This window comes from Felis catus, chromosome B2 (genome assembly GCF_018350175.1).
Source record: "Felis catus isolate Fca126 chromosome B2, F.catus_Fca126_mat1.0, whole genome shotgun sequence".
Lineage (NCBI taxonomy): Eukaryota > Metazoa > Chordata > Mammalia > Carnivora > Felidae > Felis > Felis catus.
This window is the reverse complement of record NC_058372.1, coordinates 76,281,555-76,301,357: the sequence shown is the minus strand read 5'-3', so window position 1 is coordinate 76,301,357 and position 19,803 is coordinate 76,281,555. Positions and strand designations below refer to the sequence as shown.

Below are 19,803 nucleotides of genomic sequence, written 5' to 3'. Positions count from 1 at the left end.
CTTGCAATTTGTGTGTGTGTGTGGGGGGGGTGGAGCAGAGGGGAGGGGGAGGAGAGCTGGGGCAGGGGAGGGGAGAAGGCTGAAGGGGTGAAGGAGAGGGGAGCAGGGGAAGGGGGAGGGGAAAAGGGGGAAAGGGTGGGGGAGAGGGGTATGGGGGGGGGAAGCGGGGAAGGAAGAGAGAGAATTGTAATTTCTATAGTGAGTGGGTTGAACAGCAGATACATGCATAGCCCCTGGCTTTTCTTTTCCATCTTCCCCAACTCAGGCACTCCTTTTTATTTTAGGCTTTCAAAATTCACTGGCTTTCTAAAACTCCAGCAAGAAACTTGGAGACTCAAGTTACCCATGAAAGGTAACAATTCCTTGTACTCCCATATACTTCTGTGTCACAGAAGGAAGCTCTGGGGACTTAGAATACCAAGGAATATGCTCTTTAGAAGTTGATTTTTCTGTCAGGAGGTTTTGAAGGAGGAGGCTGGAGGTCTGAGATTACCACTGGTTCAGCCCACAATTAAGTATGGTTAGTGTCTGGGAAGAGGAGTATAGAATGACATAGATAAGGGGGAAAAAAGGTTTAAACTTCATCTTTTGCTTAATTAAATGGGAGATTAGAATAATCTGAACTTTAGGGGCAGGGGATGAGTATAGAAAACATATTATGGGGGAGTCCAGAGAAGACTAAAGTTGAGAATCTGCTTTCAAATTCTGACTCTATGCTATTCCTAGTCTTACTTTGTTAATCTGTAAAAGTGGGGATAAAATCCACCTGTCAGGATTACCATGAGGTTAGGTGAGAAAATGTGGGTGAATTCTATTGTAACACCCAGACAGCTCAGTAAACTTTATTTATTTATTTATTTATTTATTTATTTATTTATTTATTTATTTTTTACTATCAACACAGTCCTGAGGGTGGATGCAGGCTGTTGTCAGGGAACAAGATCCATTTGTCTTCTGTGACTTGGAAGGGGGCAGGGCTGAGCAGTCAGACCCAACAGTGTGACTTTCCTGGACTTGCAGTTCAATAGAAAGGCCTGTGGTTCTAAGAAGAATTTTTGTAGAGAACTAAGAATCACATTTTGAAGACACTCTGTATTTATAAATGTGCCCTTCATTTATTTCCAAAACACATAGGTTTACGTAAGCCCATGACTGTCTTCTTTATTCAGGATCACTCTGCATACAGTGCCAGGTTTGGAAACTTACAAATAGTTTTAAAAAATTTTTCAGTGAGATCCAGAAAGCATCAGAAAAATTCCTAAGCAAATAAAACACTTTTTTCCGAATTCAGAGAATTCTAAGATATATATATATATATAATATATAATATAAAATATATATTTATTTTTTATTTATATAATAATTTTTATTTATTAAAAATAAATTATTTATAAAATATATTTACATATTTTATTAAAATTTGCTTCAAAAATCATACTAATGGAAAATCTTAGCTGACCAAATTGGTGAAAAGTTCTTTCTCATTGAACATTTATTTGCACTCGTACCCATGAGGGACTGGGTTGAGTTGAAGGTGGCTGCATCAGAATGACAGAAGGAAATCTTGGGCTTTCTTCTCCATTATTACATGTTTGTTGAAAGCTTGGACTCTGGTGAAAATCAGTGCTATCCAAATACAAATGAACTGACTTTCTTCATTGATCTCTTTGTTCTGAGGTTAAGCTCTTTGCTCTCTGGCTGGCACCTAAACATCTATCTTAGGTTAAAAAATTTTTTTTTAACATTTCTGCCTTTTACAACCTTGTGAATAAAAAGTTTAAGCAAATTATTTAAAAGCCACTAGTTTCCAAAGAAAAATTATAATCCGTTGACAATCAAAGGATTGTTTTCAGAAATCAGAGTGTTGAGCTAGGGCACCTGGTTGGCTCAGTCGTTTTGAGTATCCAACTCTTGATATGGGTTCAGGTTGTGATCTGGGGATCCTGGGATGGAACCCCGTGTTGCTGGGCTCTGTGCTGACAGGGTGCGGAGACTGCTTGGGATTTTCTCTCTTTCTCTGTTCCCCTCCCCCCCCCCCACTTTCTTTCTCTCTCTCTCTCTCTCTTTCTTTCTCTCTCTCTCTCTCAAAATAAATAAATAAACTTAAAAAAAAAAGTGTTAAGCTGGGAGGACTTGTTCAAGATGCCATGTGGGGCTCCTGGGTAGCTCAGTAGGTTGAGCCTCTGACTCATGGTTTCAGTTCAGGTCATGATCTCAGCGGCATGGGATTGAGTCCATGTGGTTGAAGCTCCATGTTGACAGTTGTGGAGCCTGCTTGGGGTTCTCTCCCTCCCTTTCTCTTTGCCACTTCCTCCCCATCCCCCCACCTCATGCATGCACACACACTTTCTCTTTCAAAATAAATAAATAAACCTGAAAAAAAAAACCCATGAGGTTGCCCAGTTGGAGAATCCTCCCTTTTGCTCTCACCCCTGTCCCTTCTCACTCTCAGCTTCTCAGCTGTTCCCCCCACCTCCAGTCCTTTACTCTGCCTAACCCAGGTGTCAGTGAGCACTCCATTTCTTCATGTTCTCTTTCTGGGTATGGCCTTTCCCATCAAACACTCAATCGCCCAAGATATATTATTACAGGAAATTAGCTAACAATAGTGTTGATAATCTGTTTCTCTCAGCTCTGTTTTCTGATTCCCTGACTATGCAAATACTTTCCCATTGAAATTTTTCAGTGATATTTTCTCCACTATTCACCCAGCCAAAATGCAAACCTTATTAAGGAACTTACTTATTTAAAATCTATTGAGTAATAGACTCTGTTCTATGCTATTACATGGAATCTGCTAAATCTTTCCTGACAAGCACTTTACTATAGAATGCCACATGTATTTCTACTCAAATTTCTTCAAACTGCACTGTTAATAAAACAAAAATTTCTGATTTTCTGAGTATTGCAGAGAGTCAACTGGTATCAAAATAAAGAATCCTTTTCAAAATAAAGAAAATTAGGCAGGCTTTGAAGACAATTGGACGACCCTACAGCTATCAAAAGAAATTGGACTCTTTTAATAGCTTACTGCTTATTTTCATAGCCACATGATTTTTATTATTTAATTCATTGGACTCTAAATGTACCTCTTTTACACTTGTTTTTTTACTTTCTGCATCATTATAACTCAAACCTCAGTGATTTCCTTGTGCTAGAAGACATTGTATTTTCCATTGGGCAGGAGTTGAAATGGGCAAGAAGAGGCACAGGACTTCATTAGCTCTGACCACATCCCTGCTTTATTTTTGAGAATTGTTAGCTTTATTTTTGAAGTGAATTAGCTTTGAAGGCAAAAGGGAAATGGGGGAGGTATGCCTCAGAGAGGTTGGCACCTTCTCTGACAGAATATAGAATTTTATTTTGTCTTCCATATATAATTTTGGACAATGAGTAATTATTTTCCAGCATCCACTAAAGAACTTCCTCCTAACTCTTACTTATCCCCCCTACTCATTCAGTGAATAATTGTTGAGCATCTCAGTGTTCACAGCACTGGTTTAGCCATAGGGGGAAGCAAAGCCATAGAAAGTAGTCTTTTCCCTCTCTATTTGTGCCCAGTTGCAACCAGGGACAAAAGATGTGGAACAGAATATATTGAGTAACAATGAAGCAGTAATAGAACAAATTGTGATATTAAATGAGGGCCACATCAGTGCCTTTTAAAGGAGCTCAGAGGGAGAAGAGAGCTAAAATGTGAAGGTGGCAATTTGGTTAATAGAAGAAAGTTTTATGTGTTTGTTCTGCGCACGCGCACGCGCGCGCTCATGCACACACACACACACACACACACACACACTTATTTTCTGCCCTGCTCTGAGTCTTGGAAGGCTTTCCTCCATGGACTGTATTATAGGCTCCCTGCACTCTAACTTCCTGTTGGTTCGACCAATGGTAGGCAACAGCAGGTGAGTGGAGAGGCTGGAACAGTCCTTTCTCTGGTTTCTCCCTGCTTGGTTGTGATTTTGGCAGCAGCTGCAAGGTCCACAGCTCTTGTCTAGGCAGCCCCTATTCCAGGTCCCACTATTCTCTCCTCTTGTTGTACAAGTAGAGGGGGTCTACAGATCTTCCTTGCTGTGATCCCCTAAACACTACCACACCTCTGTAAAGAGTGCTTTCATTTGCCAAGGCTTTTGAGTGCCATCATCCTGCCACCTGCTGGGACTCTGATTGACACCAGAGGCTTTCTAGGTGTGGAAAACAGTATGCATGGAGGCCAAGATCCAAAATAAGATCCAAAATAAGCTTGGGCAGACCTAGTCAGACCGGAAGGAAAGTTAAGTGAGAGGGTGTACCACACAAGGTGAGTTTGGAGATGATGGTAGAGTCCAGGTAGGGAAAAACATCAAATACTAAGATGTTTGGAGCCCTCCTGTGAAAAGAAGAAAGTCATAGCAAGTTTTCATTAAAGAATTCACATGCAAAAATAGTGTAGAGGAATCAATCTGGTGGTTGGATATGAATTAGAATAGAGAGACTGGCAGTAAGAAAATTGTTTGGTAAGCTATGACAGGAATTCTGGAATTCTTGTTGAGGAAGTGTCTTGGTCTGTCATGTAGAAAGCATCATTGAGAAATTGATGTTCCAGCCCTCCACACACCCCTGAGTCTGAAGAGATCACAGTTTGGGTGCTAGCTGAGACACCCAGTGTACAAATACATTATTGGTTTCTTTGGGTGACCGAAGGGTTAGAGGACACCTAAGCAGCTGGCAACACCTTTACATAGTGAAAATGAAAAATTACACAAGGGCTTTGCAGCAAGGAACACTTTAAAGGGGGTATGTTTTTGGCGTCGTGATATGTTTTGAATTAGAGATCTAAATATTACATTTCTTACAGATGTTGGAAGAGCATCTGCACTTCCCTGATTAGTTTCTGGTGGCCGCAGCCATGCCCCACTGTTAAGTTGACATCTGGGAGTCCCAAAATTTGGATGATGCCAGTTGTGAAGCTGTGAGTTTGTTCGCCCTCTGTAAGTACGGTTGATTGGAGATTATGGGGACCTTTCAGAGGCAGTTCTCAGCTTTCCTGATAGAGTCTAATTTGAAATTCCACAGGCAGAGATGATGTGGAGCAAGATCTCTGCATAGTAGTTGTGGCTTTCCTCCATTTTTGTGCGCAGAGTTGGACTTTAATATTGTATAGACTTAATAAAGAAACAAGATGTGTAAAGATGTTAAGAGCAGGGCTTCTCAACAATGGCACTATTGACATTTGGGCTAGATTATTCCTTTTTTTTTTTTTTAAGTTTTTGAGTGGGGAAGGGCAGAGTGAGAGTGAGAGAATCCCAAGCAGGCTCTACACCCAGCACAGAGCCTGGCATGGGGCTCGATCTCAGGACTGTGAGATCATGACCTCTAGAGGTGGACGCTTAACCACCTGAGCCACCCTGGCACCCCTGTATGATTCTTTGTGGCACGTGCGTATTGGTGGGGGTGGGGAGAGCTGTCTTGTACAGCGAAGGATGTTTACCAGCATCCTTGGACTCTACCCACTAGACTCCAGTAGCATTCTATCCTTCTGTTCCAGTTGTGACAACTAAAATATGTCTCCACACATTGCCAAATGTTCTCTGGGGCAAAATCATACCTGACTAGAACCACTGCTAAGAGAAAGCAACAAGAGAAGTACTGTCTTTGGTAAGTTGAAAACAATTCTTTGCAAGTGACCAGTGATGCAGATTTGCAAGAAATAAAGAGGCAAGAGATTTGGTGTGATATAAAATAGAGGAAAAATGATTGCCCCTAGACCTCAGTCACACCAGCATTATGCTTTCACTGCCTAAGCAATGAGTTAAAGACAATGGGAAGCAATAAATTTTCTAGATGTGTGGCATAGCTTTGGATTCAATGATCAATTGGACCACCTATGGCCATTTCACTTCACCTTGGGACTTCCTTTTTCACATCACCGTGGAGGCCACTGAATTGCCTTGCTGTTGTTTTATCATGTAGTCATGGACTTTGAGTATTCATTTAGGACAGGAAAAAGAATCTAGACTTCTCTATCCTTGTAAGATCTTAGGGACATACAATAGCTAGAAATGTTTAGGAACCTGTATATTAATGTTTTTCAACATTGGCTCATTAGTTGGTTTTGTCCCATTTGTCGGTCACAAAATCATTAGTGAGCCATGATCAGTACTTTTTAAAAAATTAAATGAAATAAAAAGAAATATTAGATTGTATCATGCAAAGGATAGGTAAATATTGAATTAGGAGGTTGTGACTTCTTACAATGAGTCATGGTTAAATTTCGAAAACCACTCTTCTATGTAGATCAGAAAAGAGAAGTACTGATTATTCATTACTGGGAAATCATTTGATTTGGAATGATCTTTGACTTGACTTAATGTACCATTCAACCACTTTGCTTTAGTGTATTTCAAAGTAAAGTGATACAATATTCGATTATGAACAAGACATGATATGATGCTGCGGGCTGTGGTGAGATTAAAGATGAAGAGAATATAATTCATAGTGGAAAAATTTAAGAAATGAGAATTTCCAGTACTGGCTGATGATGGCAGTGAAGCTTTTCAAGGACTAGTTAACTAATGTGTGAGACAGATAAGAGCTGTTGTATGACTTCAGAGATCTCTGAAGGTCAGGGGTGCTGGTGAAAGCTGCATGGAGAAGAAAGGGGTTGGCTGTGCCTGAGTTCTTAACCAAAAGGAGATGTGTGGGAAGGGGAGTGGGGAGGACAGTCCAGGCTGCTGGTAGATTGTGGCGGGAGGCAGTAAGTGGACTGGTTTGCCCACCAGTCTGGGCAGTTTAGGATAAATTCTGAATATGTGTAGGGGCCAAATCTGGAGGGAATTCCAAGGGGTTTGAATTTCGTTCTTAGTCCACACAAAATCATGAAAGGCTCTGAGACAGGGGATTCCTAAATGAGCAGGATATTTCATTCATTCATTCACTGAACGGTAGTTATCAATCACTTGTTAAATAAAGAGAAGGGAGGAGTAAGGCAAAAAGATGCATAATATTTGGTTGCTTACTTAAATTTCTTTACTTAAAGCCCAGAGAGAGACTCATATAAACGTTAGCCTCTCAGGAAATACAGATAGAAGGCTAGAAGTAATCAGAGGAAGGAGAGATTGATTTTGCCTGATACTTCGAGAATTTTTATTTGTTGAGATGGGCAAGGACTTCATGAGCAAAGTCAGAGGTCCAAAAGAAGAATGAGTAGTTAATCTGGTTGGGTTGGGGCACTGGTAAGGCTGGTTGGGAGTGCCCAAAAAGTGCCTTGAATGCCAGTTGGCATGTGTCCTCCCTTTTGCAGGCAGGGCCACCTGCCAAGAATCTGTCAACCTAGAGACATGCAGTTAGAGGTCTGCTGCTTTAGGGTGAGCAGTCTGGAGGTCATGTGCCCAATGGATTAGAAGAGAAAGGCTGAGTGATGTAGCATTTCACTATGAACTTTAGTGTACCCCATTCTTCATCATCCTGTGAAGTCTGTGGTGAGCCAGGCTTTTGAGTACATGGGATTGAGGGCACCAGGTGAGCATCACCAACTTAATAAAGAATAATAAACAATGTTGGTCATTGCTAAGTATATTGTTCATTGAATAAAAGACAAAAACAATAAAAGGGTAGTTGTGGGCTTTTATTTTTGCCCAACTCCTTTGTCTTTGACCTATTTTTTTTTTGTTTGTTTAAACATCGGGGGGAAAAAAACAATAAAAGGGCAATATTCAAACAGCTCCTAAAACATGACATCAAGTCTCCACTTTATTTCTAGAGCTCACAGCCTTGGAAGGCAGCTTGCACAATCCCAGATTCCTAGAGTCTTTGTGTTTCCTTCCCCCTGTGGATCAATAAGTTAAGTAACACGTCAATACCAAGATAGCAGATGAACATCTGTCAGGGAAAACTGGTCCTGGGGGCTTTGTGCTCTGGTATGGAAAGTGTTTGATCTTGGTGTGCCGTCATCAAAGATGGGAGAGAGTTTATTATCTTTTATGATCCCAACTTACTAACAACACCTGACAGGGTGATTGTGTCTTGGCCTCTAGTTGGAACTTGGGATGTTCTCATTGGCTTGTGCTTGTACGAGGCCCAGAACTTGCTGGTGAAATATCAAAACAAGCTATAATGTGCTTCTGGCAATGGGATTCGGAACAGCTGCAGGGCTTTCTCCTATAGCCGGCCCGCAGGAAGATGAAAAATGAAAGTGGAGCAATCAATCTCTAGAGCATTCTATATATTAATAATGTTTGCCAACTCCAGACATTGTCTAATCAATACCGGGTGTAGGAGTTTGCAATGGTTTGTAATACTGGGTATACCTACTCCAAACAGCCTGAACCTGTGGCTTGGGAAAAAGGGGGCATCGTACCATGTGTGCTCTGGTGTCTGGGCAGGAAAGCGTGCTAAGACCCGGAACTTGACTCACAAAAGATGGGATCGGGGCGCCTGGGTGGCTCAGTCGGTTGAGTATCTGACTTCGGCTCAGGTCATGATCTCATGGTCCGTGAGTTCGAGCCCCGTGTCGGTCTCTGTGCTGACAGCCCAGAGCCTGGAGCCTGGTTCAGATTCTGTGTGTGTGTCTCTCTCTCTGACCCTCCCCCGTTCTTGCTCTGTCTCTGTCTGTCTCAAAAATAAATAAACATTTAAAAAAAATTAAAAAAAAAAGATGGGATCTCTCATATTGAGGAAGCTAATTCTTGACATTTTATAACAAGGACTGACTCCCAAAGAGGCTGGACAGCCCAGTGGTTTTCCTCCTCTTGTCTGCCTCACACTCCTTGTTTCTGATGTGTTCAGTGAATCCAAAGAGGGATCCTCCCATGAGATGGGCAGAGGAGAGGTGTGGTGCAGCCGCCAGGGGGAGCCCATCAGGCAGAGTCCTCAGGAAGAAAAACATTTTCTTCCTCAGGAAGAAAAACATTTATTTCATGGAGTTTGGGGATTAGAGATGATTGTAAACACTTGGGAGACTCACTGAGTGCAGACATTTGTAAAACAATAAAAATATGAACAAAAGTCATCTACTGCCATTGAAGAATGTTATTTAGCTCAAGTTTGAATGGTGTGGGCATAGAGAAGAATTTCCCTTTTAGGAAGGTCTAATCTCTAGAAAGCAATGATGATCCAGCAGGAGTAAAATGGAGCACAGAAGGGGTGCTGTGAGAGAGGCATTTCAAAAACTTTAACAAAAACCATTAGTGTAATAAATACATTTATTTTGATGCAGTCGGCTCTCATCAGTAACTTTTTCCAGGCCCATGGGCTATGAGTGTGCCCTAATTTTTTTTTTATAATCATCAAATTAAGTCTTCACTGTAAACAAAAACAAAAGAGCAAAATTCCAGCTCAAAAGTTGAGCCCTTTGACTTACGACAATGCCTCCTTCCCCCTCCCCCCCATGCAACACATTCTGGCAACATCATTTAAAGGCTGAATCCCCTGAGAGGCTGCCAGGTAAGAAGCCTATGCACACACATACATCTAACAAGCTGAAAACCAAAGCAGGGCTGGCAATTTGCTCATAAACCAGATAATTAAGGATGTGCCAAACTACCTGTGGGGGACCCAGGATTTATCAGTGGTTTTTATTTACTGTTTAATAGTATAGCATGTTACATAAACCTTTAAGTAAAACTATTTGATTATTAAAGAAAAAAACAACAGCCTTTTCAAAGTCACAACACCTCCCCTGCAGAGTTCTAAAATCAGTGGAAAATGAGCAGCATCAATAAACACGGTGACTTATGTCAATAAATGTTCTGCCCACCCGGGTACCTTGTTACCCAGGAGGTGTAAAAGGGCCAAAGTTGAACTATGAAGATGTTTGCCAGTTCTTCTTTTATGACTAGGATTTTAGAAGTGTAGATGTCTTTAAGCATAGATTTGAAAACTTCTTTTTTCAGTGGGTCTATTTCAAGGGTTGTCCTGTCTACCCTATATTTCTTGTTTAAATATTTTCCTCTTTTTTAAGGTTTATTTTTGCTAATGGGACTTGAGCAGTGGCTCTGAAACTTGGCTGCACATTAGAATCATCTGGAGAAGCTTAAAAAGTCTCGAGGCCTGGCTTTCAACTCCAGAGATTGTGACATAATTGGCCTAGGATTTGGTTCCAGTATTAGTATTAAAAAAAATCCCCCAACACTAATGTGCATAGTGATGACCCCAGAACCCTTGCAGAATCTGACTCACCAGCTGGGTAAAGAGGGGTGGGTGTCTGCATTTGTAAGGAGCTCCTGAGTGATATTGCTGCTATCTGAGAACACACAGTAGTGAGGAGTATCTAGGGGAAGTGTTTTGGGTATGAATATGTTTTGCTAAAACAAGCAATCTATCAACCAAGAAGGTTGATTTGGAAGGAAGATAGAAGGTAAGGTGGAAGGTTCTTTCCGTTTTTCTCTAAAGTCTGACATATGTGGAATTTCTGGGCCCATTGGCTTAGATTCTTTCACTCTTTGTAGTATAGGTAAATCCTATTAATAGGTAAGATTTTCCTAATATAACAGTAATTTGATTTAAAATGCACCCTGCTGAGTGATGGTTTACTTAGGCCAAGGTGTTTCTAGGGATGGCTGGAGTCAGGAAATGGAAGAGTAAGGTCACATTCTAACCTTGGTTGACTTACTGTTTGCCCAGGCACTAGGTCAGGTTCTTTGAACACATTGTGTTATTGAATCTGGGCTTGTTCTCTTTTCACATTTGCAGAAGGGGACCAAAAATAGAATTAATGACTGGGGTGGGGAATAATGTCTCTTTTTTGCCCATCTATGTGTTCAGGGTCCCAACTGCTCCCCTGCCCCTACCATAGTATCTGTCCCTTTTGGGGAGTCTGGCTTGTCCTGTTGGGATGACCTAGTTTTCTCCTTCTTTGTCAAGACTATAAAGTCTTCTCTTGTACTGGGTCGCAGCTACTCTGATAACTTATTTATGTTCACATATTAATGCGTTTTGTTGGCTAATATCTTTTTCCTGTGACATAATTATTAAGTGTTTTCTCTTTTATCTTCATTTCAAAATGATAAAGTTCTTACGATTGCGTTTCACTGTTTTCCTCATGGCTCTTAAGTGATGCCAAAGTAACCAGTCAATTCATTAAGAAAACAAATCTGTCAAGTGTTGTGTTTGAGGTCTTGGGGAACAAGCAACTGCTTGACTGACAATGTTGTTTTCTTTCCTCTGGCTTGGTTGGCATTGGATGGATCCGACCACAGAATCTTAAGTACTTATTTTTTAAAAACCTACCGCTGACTTGCATCTGAGCCGGGTGGCTTTCGTGGTGCACACAGTGACCCTGCTCACCACTGCTGGCTCTAAGGGGGAACACGGAACTGTGGGGGTTTTATCACACGCAGTCTCCTCACCCTTGGCCTGACCCCATGCCTCCCACCCCTTCATCCCTTCACTCCTCAGAACTCCCTTCAGAAGCAAAATGGGGATTTTTCTCTTCTTTGATCCTGTTGGACTTTCCCAAACTCAGGGCATGTATGGTGCAGAGTATTTGGGTTAGGAGAGAACAGAGATTCTGATGGACACATGAAACAGGTAGCAAGGACTTCGGCTGCCACTCCCCAACCGAAGCTGCCTCTCCCGACAGCTGCAACTGCTAAAACAATCTTGTTCTTTTGTTTTCCACACTTAAAAAAGGCCTTCAGCCAAACTGTCGCCCCTGACCTTGTTTTATATTTCCAACGTGCATTTTATTAACTCCTTTTTCATATGGTACATATGGAGCCTGCCACCAGATGAGAAGGAGGCATATTTTGCAACTCTGATGGAAAGAGCAGTGGTGAGCAATGAGACACCCTATGCACAATTTTTGTGGCAAATACGTCTCTTGTGTTGACCTGAGTTCCATTTGGGTAAGTGAGCTTCGTGCATAGGTGATAAAAAATGCATTTACGTTGCATGGATCACTTGATCAAGAAACACATACAAATAAACCTACCATTAGCCATGCACTCAAAGCCTTCTGAGAAGGGGAAGTCCTTTTGACCAAAAGATAATTGAGAAGAACAGGAATGTGCTCTGTTGTGATGGTGGAAGTTTCATTCTTCAGTTTGGCAGTTCATTAGGGCTGAATAAGGAAGACGTTGGAGTATCGTACAGCTTTAAAAAACTAATCCAAATAAAAATCCATCTTGCCTACACTTTCATTGATTTCTAACAGTCCTGTTCCTTACAGAACAACAGCCGGGAAAATAATTTCTGTCTATGTGGGAATGATGTACTGCCTTTTTTTTTTTTTTTCTTTTCTTTTTTTTTTTTTTCAAAACCAAAGTTAAACTTTTTCCCCCCATGTTCCCTCCCGGAGTGTGTGCCTGTGTGCAGGGGTGTCTATCTAATTGGCCACAAGAGAGAATTAAACTAAATAAAATCACTATCCACGGGGGCCTCTAAATATGCCTTTTTAATTTGAAAATTTTTGTGGGTTATAGTGTAATTCAAGCTTTTCAAGGTTTATTAGTGCATAGCTGTTCGCGGGGCTCACAGAGCTCAGGACTCCACGTCCGATGCTAACAGAGAAAGCAAAAGTGCCTTTCATCCGCCGACCACATAAAGTGACCCGACCTTCAAAAAAGGCCTCCCTCAAATAAAACACATATTAATAAAAGTGACTGAAGGGAGTTGAAGTTGGTAATTTGTGCTGCTGACTCGACACTGTGTTCGTCATCCCCTGTCGGAGGAATTCTGACAATTCACTCCCCAGCCAGGGAACACTGTGCTCACGATGAAGACGTTGCTCGCAGATAGGAGCGAGCGGATGCCAGTGACTTTACGCGGTCGCTGCAGTCGGAGTCAAAACACGCCGCTCTTGTGTAATTAATTGCTGCGAGAGGAAACGGACCAATGGCGCCTTCTGCTGTGAAGCTGTTAATGGAGAACTTATGGAGAGAAAGTCAAGTCCTCCCGTCCAAATTGGAATGTGAAAGAAATCTGTTGGAAGGTGATGACAGAAATGAAGTAAAACAGTTGTTTCCTGATCCGCGTGCCAGGTGTGTCTCATACTGTGATAAATAAGATCTGCGTCTTACACTCCAGAAATTGGGGGAATATTACAAGCGTTTATTATGGCGAGGCACAAAAAAAAATGCACTTGAAATGCTTTGTTTCTCCTGGCACCAAACGGTGAGCAGTTACCGCACAATGCCTGGAGCTGCTAATTCCTTTGTTTCGGTTCAAGCCAACATGGCCTATTAAAAGCTTAAATTCAATTTTATTGTTAAGGTATTTATTAACTGATTATGAAAAGACATTAAAAGCCTCATAATTAAGCCACTAAGTTGCTCCTTACCTTGATCAGTTCTCCTCTTTTCTTACACAACAAACTGTCCTTGCTCTTTGACCTGACGGTTCACTACCTGGGGGTTACTTGTTTCAGCTCTGCTGCAGCCAGAGCCTTACACTGAAGGTATCTGTGAAAACCAGTGGGTTACGGGTACAGGCGTTTCCCCACAGCTACAGTTGTGTGCAGTGCTTGTGTTCACTTTAAAATCAGGGCCATGTTGCGCCGAGGAGGGTGTGTGAATGATTCCTGACAAGTTTTTAAAGCGCCTTCCTGACGTCTTACTTGTTAGGAAGCTGTTGCTAAGACGTTCATGGGCACCCGTGTGAACACGCACTCGCAAGTGAACAGGCTGTGGGATGTCACCAGGGCGCTCGTGTATCTCTTATTTGTGGCTTGATCTTGGACATCCATGTTAAAATGATCATTATACTGAAATGATTTTCCTTTCTTGCTTTTTAAAGTTTGAAGTATTTTTGATGTATTCCATTCCAATTGTTTTCTCCGGAAACTTTAACAAAAGCACATATACAATGGTCTTCTTAAGCACAAAAGAAAAATTTTATTTAAAAATGATGGGAAATCCTGACTATAAATTGTAGTCTTTTTGGCCATATAAAGTATGGGTAAAAATGTGTGTCTTTTTGACAATGGAACTTACCTGTTGAAACTGTTTAAAAAGTTTTTCAATAGCAATAACTAATCCTCGGATAAAGCCCATTGATTGCAATACTACCAGGAGTCAAAGCAGGATTTGACGCTAAAAAATAAAGAAATTGCAACAACCTTGAAAACACAAGATATCTAGTTACTGTTGAATCATATGTCTTATTAAAATCTTCGATTTCAGTACCACAATCCCTGCTACTGTTCAGTCATTTAAAATTGGTTTGCAAGATGAAGAAGCCTAATTTTTAAAGAGGCCCCTTAAGCATATTAAGGAGATTAAGCACACTTAAGTAGAATTGCCTGCATAATGAGTATGGCTTAATAAAATTATAAACTATCAACTCCAGCTATGTTTCCTTCAAGGATGAACCATAATTTTTGTACTCATGCACATCATCAAGAATTTATAGAATTAGTGCTGAGATTTTGAAAGAGATTTGAGTAAGGGCCAACTTGAGGAAATTGAATCTTGGCGTCATTTGACTTTTTTCTTAAATGTTGAGTTACGGCTAATTTCAAAAATTTTAAATAAATGCTCACAAAAGCTAGTGTCCTTACCTTTGCACAACAGACTCAGAGTAGTTATCATGATAAGGGTTGTTGTTTGCCATTTAAAGTTGTCTTGTCTATTTCATAAAAATGTTGAGAGAGGAATCACTATTTTTGAAGAAAAACAGCTTTTCTTATGTGTTACTCATTACTGATAATATTTTTAATGTCCTTTATGTAATACTTGTCTAGGAAAAACAAGAATTATTTTGTTTGAATTATTCTCATTGGAATTAATTTATCAATCATATTTCCTTCATTATTAAAAGCATAAAAAAGAGATTTTGTAGTTACCATGCATCTTGAAAATGCATAATTAGCCTGTTTCTCAGCCTTTCAATAGGGTATTTCATTCATTCATTCTTTCTTTCATTCTTTCACTCACAGACTCACTCGCTCACTCACTAGACAAGGATTATGTACCTATAACGGGCACTTTTGGGTCCTGTAGACTAATAACAGTAAAAGCACAGTCCTTGTCCTTGAAAATCTCCTCTGGGGACGCCTAGGTGGCTCAGTCGGTTGGGCGTCCAACTTTGGCTCGGGTCATGATCTCACGGTCCGTGGGTTCGAGCCCCATGTTGGGCTCTGTGTGGACAGCTCAGAGCCTGGAGCCTGCTTCGGATTCTGTGTCTCCCTCTCTCCCTCTGACCCTCCCCTGTTCATGGTCTGTCTCTGTCTCAAAAATAAACATTAAAAAAAAAATCAAAAAAAAAAAAAAGAAAAAGTAAAAGAAAATCTCCTCTGAACAGAGGACTGGATGAAGAAAGAAGACTTGGAAAAAATGTGACCCAACTACCTATTTTATTTCTTCATATTTTTTTTAAGGTTTATTCATTTTTCAGAGACAGACAGAGCGTGAGGAGGGGAGGGGCAGAAAGAGAGGGAGACACAGAACCCGAAACAGGCTCCAGGCTCCAAGCTGTCAGCACAGAGCCCGACACAGGGTCCGAACTCACGGACGGCAAGATCATGACCTGAGCTGAATTTGGACGCTTAACCGACTGAGCCACCCAGGCGCCCCTATTTCTTCATATTTTGAGTAGAGAACCAGAAAAAAGTGATCTATAAATAATTCAGATTTGACTGTGGATAAAACCGTTTATACAATTGTCTTGTCTCTCGTTCTGTTGACTGCTGTCTAGGCTTCTCTTTTGTCTCTGTGTCTGCTCCTTTGTCACTCGCTCACACTACATGCATCATGTCTAATATATCACCAGCCCACAGCCCTTCTCTGATTGTTCCTGATGTCCAATCAGTGTCAAATCACAACTTCTCTGTCCCTAGATGGTCTGCTTTGAACAGAAGAAAACACAATTCCCACAGAAGGGTGTCTCTGCTTCTGTGACCTCTGGATCTGTGTTGTGTTCCATGTTTAAAGAATGCAAAGTAGGCAACTGAAGAACTTCCACATCCCTCAAGAAACCACCCCAAGTCCTGGGGGTTCCATTGAGAAGAATAACACAGCCATGAAGGAGCTGTCTCTTTATAAGAGCATTTCCCCCCACTGACCCAAGCCAACAGTATTTGCCAGGCAAATATTATCTGGTGGTGGGCTGCAGCCAGCACACCTCCCACTGCTTGAATCAAGGCCTGTTGGCAGCTACAGAAGTGAGGTGTCGCTAACTGATGTGTAATTATGGTAGACAGAAAAATGTAGACGTGTTAGCAAAGTCAATATTATGGAGACCTCTGTCTTCCCAAATATTGTAAGTCAAAGATATTTCTAGGGTATAGCCCATTACATTCTCCATTTTTACGACCAGTCACAAATGTATTTTTTATTAGCTGGTGTGCTCAATGTTTTGAATGTGTAGCCCTTATTTTCAATCTCATTTTAGTTTGTGGTAAGTGCGAAAGGATTTTTGCTGACTTGAAATAGTGAAGCTGCTCTCTTTTCACTGAACAGCAGGGCCTGTGGCACTGAGAGTTTATTCCACAGCCTTCTGTGACTCTTGACTGTAAATTAGTCTGTGAAGTGGTGTTTATTGCTTAACCAGGAGGTTAAGACAGCCTAATTATATGTTTGTGCAGGAGAAAACACCATGCCCCACCGTGAGCAATTATCCTGTCCCCCTCTCATAGCTTAATCTAGCTCCAGCTAAGAAGAATGAGGAGATGGCCTGTCTTCACCACAAACTTAGCAACCACACGTTTTCAGTGTTAATTAGAAATTTTGTTCACTGGAAGGATGACTTCTTAGCATAATTCAGCCTTCAGCCAAGTGGAAGGCATCTGGGAAGGCTACTTGAGGTGTCTGTCTGGATTTGATCTCTAATTCCACCTACGGGACAAACCATGGGTGGGACTCTTGCCATACTGTCAACTTCATTGAATGATGCCATTTCCCCTTTTTATACGCATGTCAGGAGAAGGACCGTGAGGGTACTGTGGCTCGGTGTAGGTTTTTTTTTTCTTTCTTTCTTTTTTTTTTTTTTTTAAGAAATGAAAATCCTGCTTATCCTAAGGGACTTTTTCTTATGTTAAGAAGGATGTAGTGAATGAAAACCAGAACGAGATCAACAGGTCAATGTCTTTAAAGTTGGTCATAAAATGTATCACAACAAAGAATCCGTAGGGTAGGAATGGCATGCCAAAGTACCTCTGTCTTTGTTCTTGGACACTTCTCTGTCACAAGGGCAGCATACTTCTGTTTCTCTTCAAAAGCATTTGGCTCATATTTTTTCATACACAGGCACATGCTGAAGTCTTACAATGCATAGGCTCAATTTCCTCTTAGGAAAATAAAAGATGCCCTTCATGTCTTCTCGCACTCAACTAGAAATGCTCATTGTCACTGAAACGAGCTGAGGGAAGAACCAGTTCTCTAAGAAACAGCATCCCAAATGAGGTCCAATCTGCTCTGAGATGATGGGTTGCCTCTAGGGAAATAGACTTCTCATTATTAGCAAATTTCCAAGCTATCACTCAGTTTCCCCCCTCTTTATCCCATTTCTATGAGTTTTGTTTCTGGGATGAAATAACATCTCTCTTTCTTTCTCTCTCTCTGCACCCCTCCCCCCTTTCAGCTTTCAGCTTTCTTTCCTTCTAAAACAAGACTTAAGCAAGACTCACTTTCCTTATTGGTTAACCCTTCTGGGTTCTTCAATAGCTTAACTTAGTTCCTCTCTTTTTCACGGTCTCTTTTTCACACACTATGCTGGAGGTACAGGCAAGAAAAGAAAGCAGTATGGGAAGCAGTATGGAGAGGAGGTTGAGTGCTTTTCTACTCCATTTATTTTAAGAACCTAAAACCTTCACACCATGTTGTAGGACAGCCAAGCACTCTAGGGTGATCCTTTGATGGGTATATGCTGCCTTTCTCTCCTTCCTACCCTCTTCCTTGCCTGTCAGAGGAAGATTATTGGGGTGCACAGAAGCTGTTTCTAGTTTCTTCATTATTTTAAACTTCTTTTCAAAAACTTCCCCGAAGGCCACGTACTTCCAAGTAAAATCATATCAGGCCCCCCTAACCACTCTCCTCCTATTCCATGTGTGTGGAAAAAAAGTCTGTGACTTTTTCTAGCTGGAAACCTTTGATCTCTTGGCTGGTGGAGCCTATCATATTGTAAGCTCGTTCAGTTAACAAAAATCTGTTAAACACCTATTATATGCCAGACCTTATTCACATAAATGATATGGGCCACGCTGCTGGCTTCTAGGGCTTCTTTGTGCTCTCCTACAGCACATCTTTGCTTTTTGATAGGTAAAGTTTTTTTCAATTTCGATGTAAAATTTTTGAAACGGTTTCCATCTCATGAAACAGCATTCTGTTTTAATAATGAGAATCAGAGAGTGAGAAACGGACTTCCCTGGGGATGTGTTGCTATGATTAAGGACTCTGAAGAATGGCGATCTGGTGGGGTGGGGGTGGGGATGGGGCAGGCACAGTGCAATGACAGCAGTCTCCAGAGAGGATTCTGTCACACTTTAAACCATGACTACTACTTTGGCATATGTTCTGCTTTAGCTGTCTCTTTATATCATGGAACCACCTGAAAATGACAGGGGAATTTTTTTTTCCTTGGGAATCAGTTTATTTTCTAATTAATAAATTTAAAAGGGGCCCCTTTGGGTTGGGAACTTACTTGGACCTGGCTACAGAAAGCACAGCTGTAACCTGGGCACCATATCTCCTCTCTGAAGGCCAGAGAGTTTAAATCCCTAAGTCCAAGGTCATACAGCTGATTAGTGGCAGACTGGCCCGAGAGCATGGGGTTCCTGAGTTCCACCTCAGCAGCAATCAAGCCACACAGCCCATGGGTTGACCTGACATTCAGTCAAAGGCACCACATGTCATTTTATTCACTGCCCTCTAGCCTTGACTTTGTTCGATAGTCAATAATTAGAAATTGTTCAAAAGGATTGCCAGAGTATTCTTCTCCAAGTCCATTTGAAAGCCTAGAAATAAACCTTGAGATAAAATTCCATAGCTTACTGTGTTAAATTCTTGCTCAACTTCATTCATGCCTTGAATTTCAGCTTTTCCAGTTTTAGGGGTTGTTGAGACTGAATTAAAAGCTAGTTGACTCTAACTTACATGAAAACCTGCAGGTACTATGCTTGCATTGGAGTCAAGGATACAGAGAATTGGTGTTCAGATAGAGATGTCTGTGGAACAAGAGGGTGACAGTTTCAGACCTCTAGAATTCCAAGGAAAGGAACCCCAGCATGGAAGACCACTTTTATACCTGGTGAGCTGGTGGGTTGGAATGAAGCTTGAGGCCAGGCTTTGGGAGGTAGGGTAAGGTGCTTATGAGAGAAACTACTACAAGGTATGCTAGAAAAGACATGGGCATGGTAAGCACCGATACTCAGGTTTGAATATGGGCTCTGCCATATTCTGAGACTGTCTTCAAATCTTTAAAATGGGAACAATAGTGCCTAATTCACAGTGAGCAATGACTGGAGAAGGAAGGGATAGACTGGGTATAATATGTAATATTGGGCCTGGGATGCTCATTACATGCTCATTCCCCTTTGTTCTTGTATGCAAGTGATATTCTCACTGATCCCCTCCCATCCCAGATGCCTGATGACATACATTAGACCACTTATTTTCACACTGCAGTGTGTAACCCATTAATGAGTTGAAAAATCAATTTATTATTCATGGCTGTGTCAGGTTGAATAATGACCACCCCCTCCCAAAGATTTTCACATTCCAACCCCCAGACCCTGTGTATATGTTACCTTACACAGCAAAAGGGACTTTGTAGACATGATTCAGGATCATCAGATAGGGTGATTATTCTGGATTATCTGGGGAGTCCAGTGTAATTACAAGCATCCTTTTAAGAGGGAGGCAAGGGGACATGTGACAGCAGAACCAA

At 41.3% G+C, this 19,803-nt stretch overlaps 1 long non-coding RNA gene across 1 annotated transcript in view; it reads left to right on the top strand.

The window, feature by feature from the left end:
• The first annotated feature begins 270 nt into the window (after window positions 1-270).
• LOC111560496 overlaps window positions 271-19,803 on the top strand; it is a 141,547-nt gene continuing 122,014 nt past the window's right edge. Inside the window, exons 1-3 of the long non-coding RNA XR_006597979.1 lie at window positions 271-352; window positions 4,841-4,973; window positions 5,531-5,640. This is a non-coding gene — a long non-coding RNA (uncharacterized LOC111560496). The remainder of the gene's footprint in view (window positions 353-4,840; window positions 4,974-5,530; window positions 5,641-19,803) is intronic.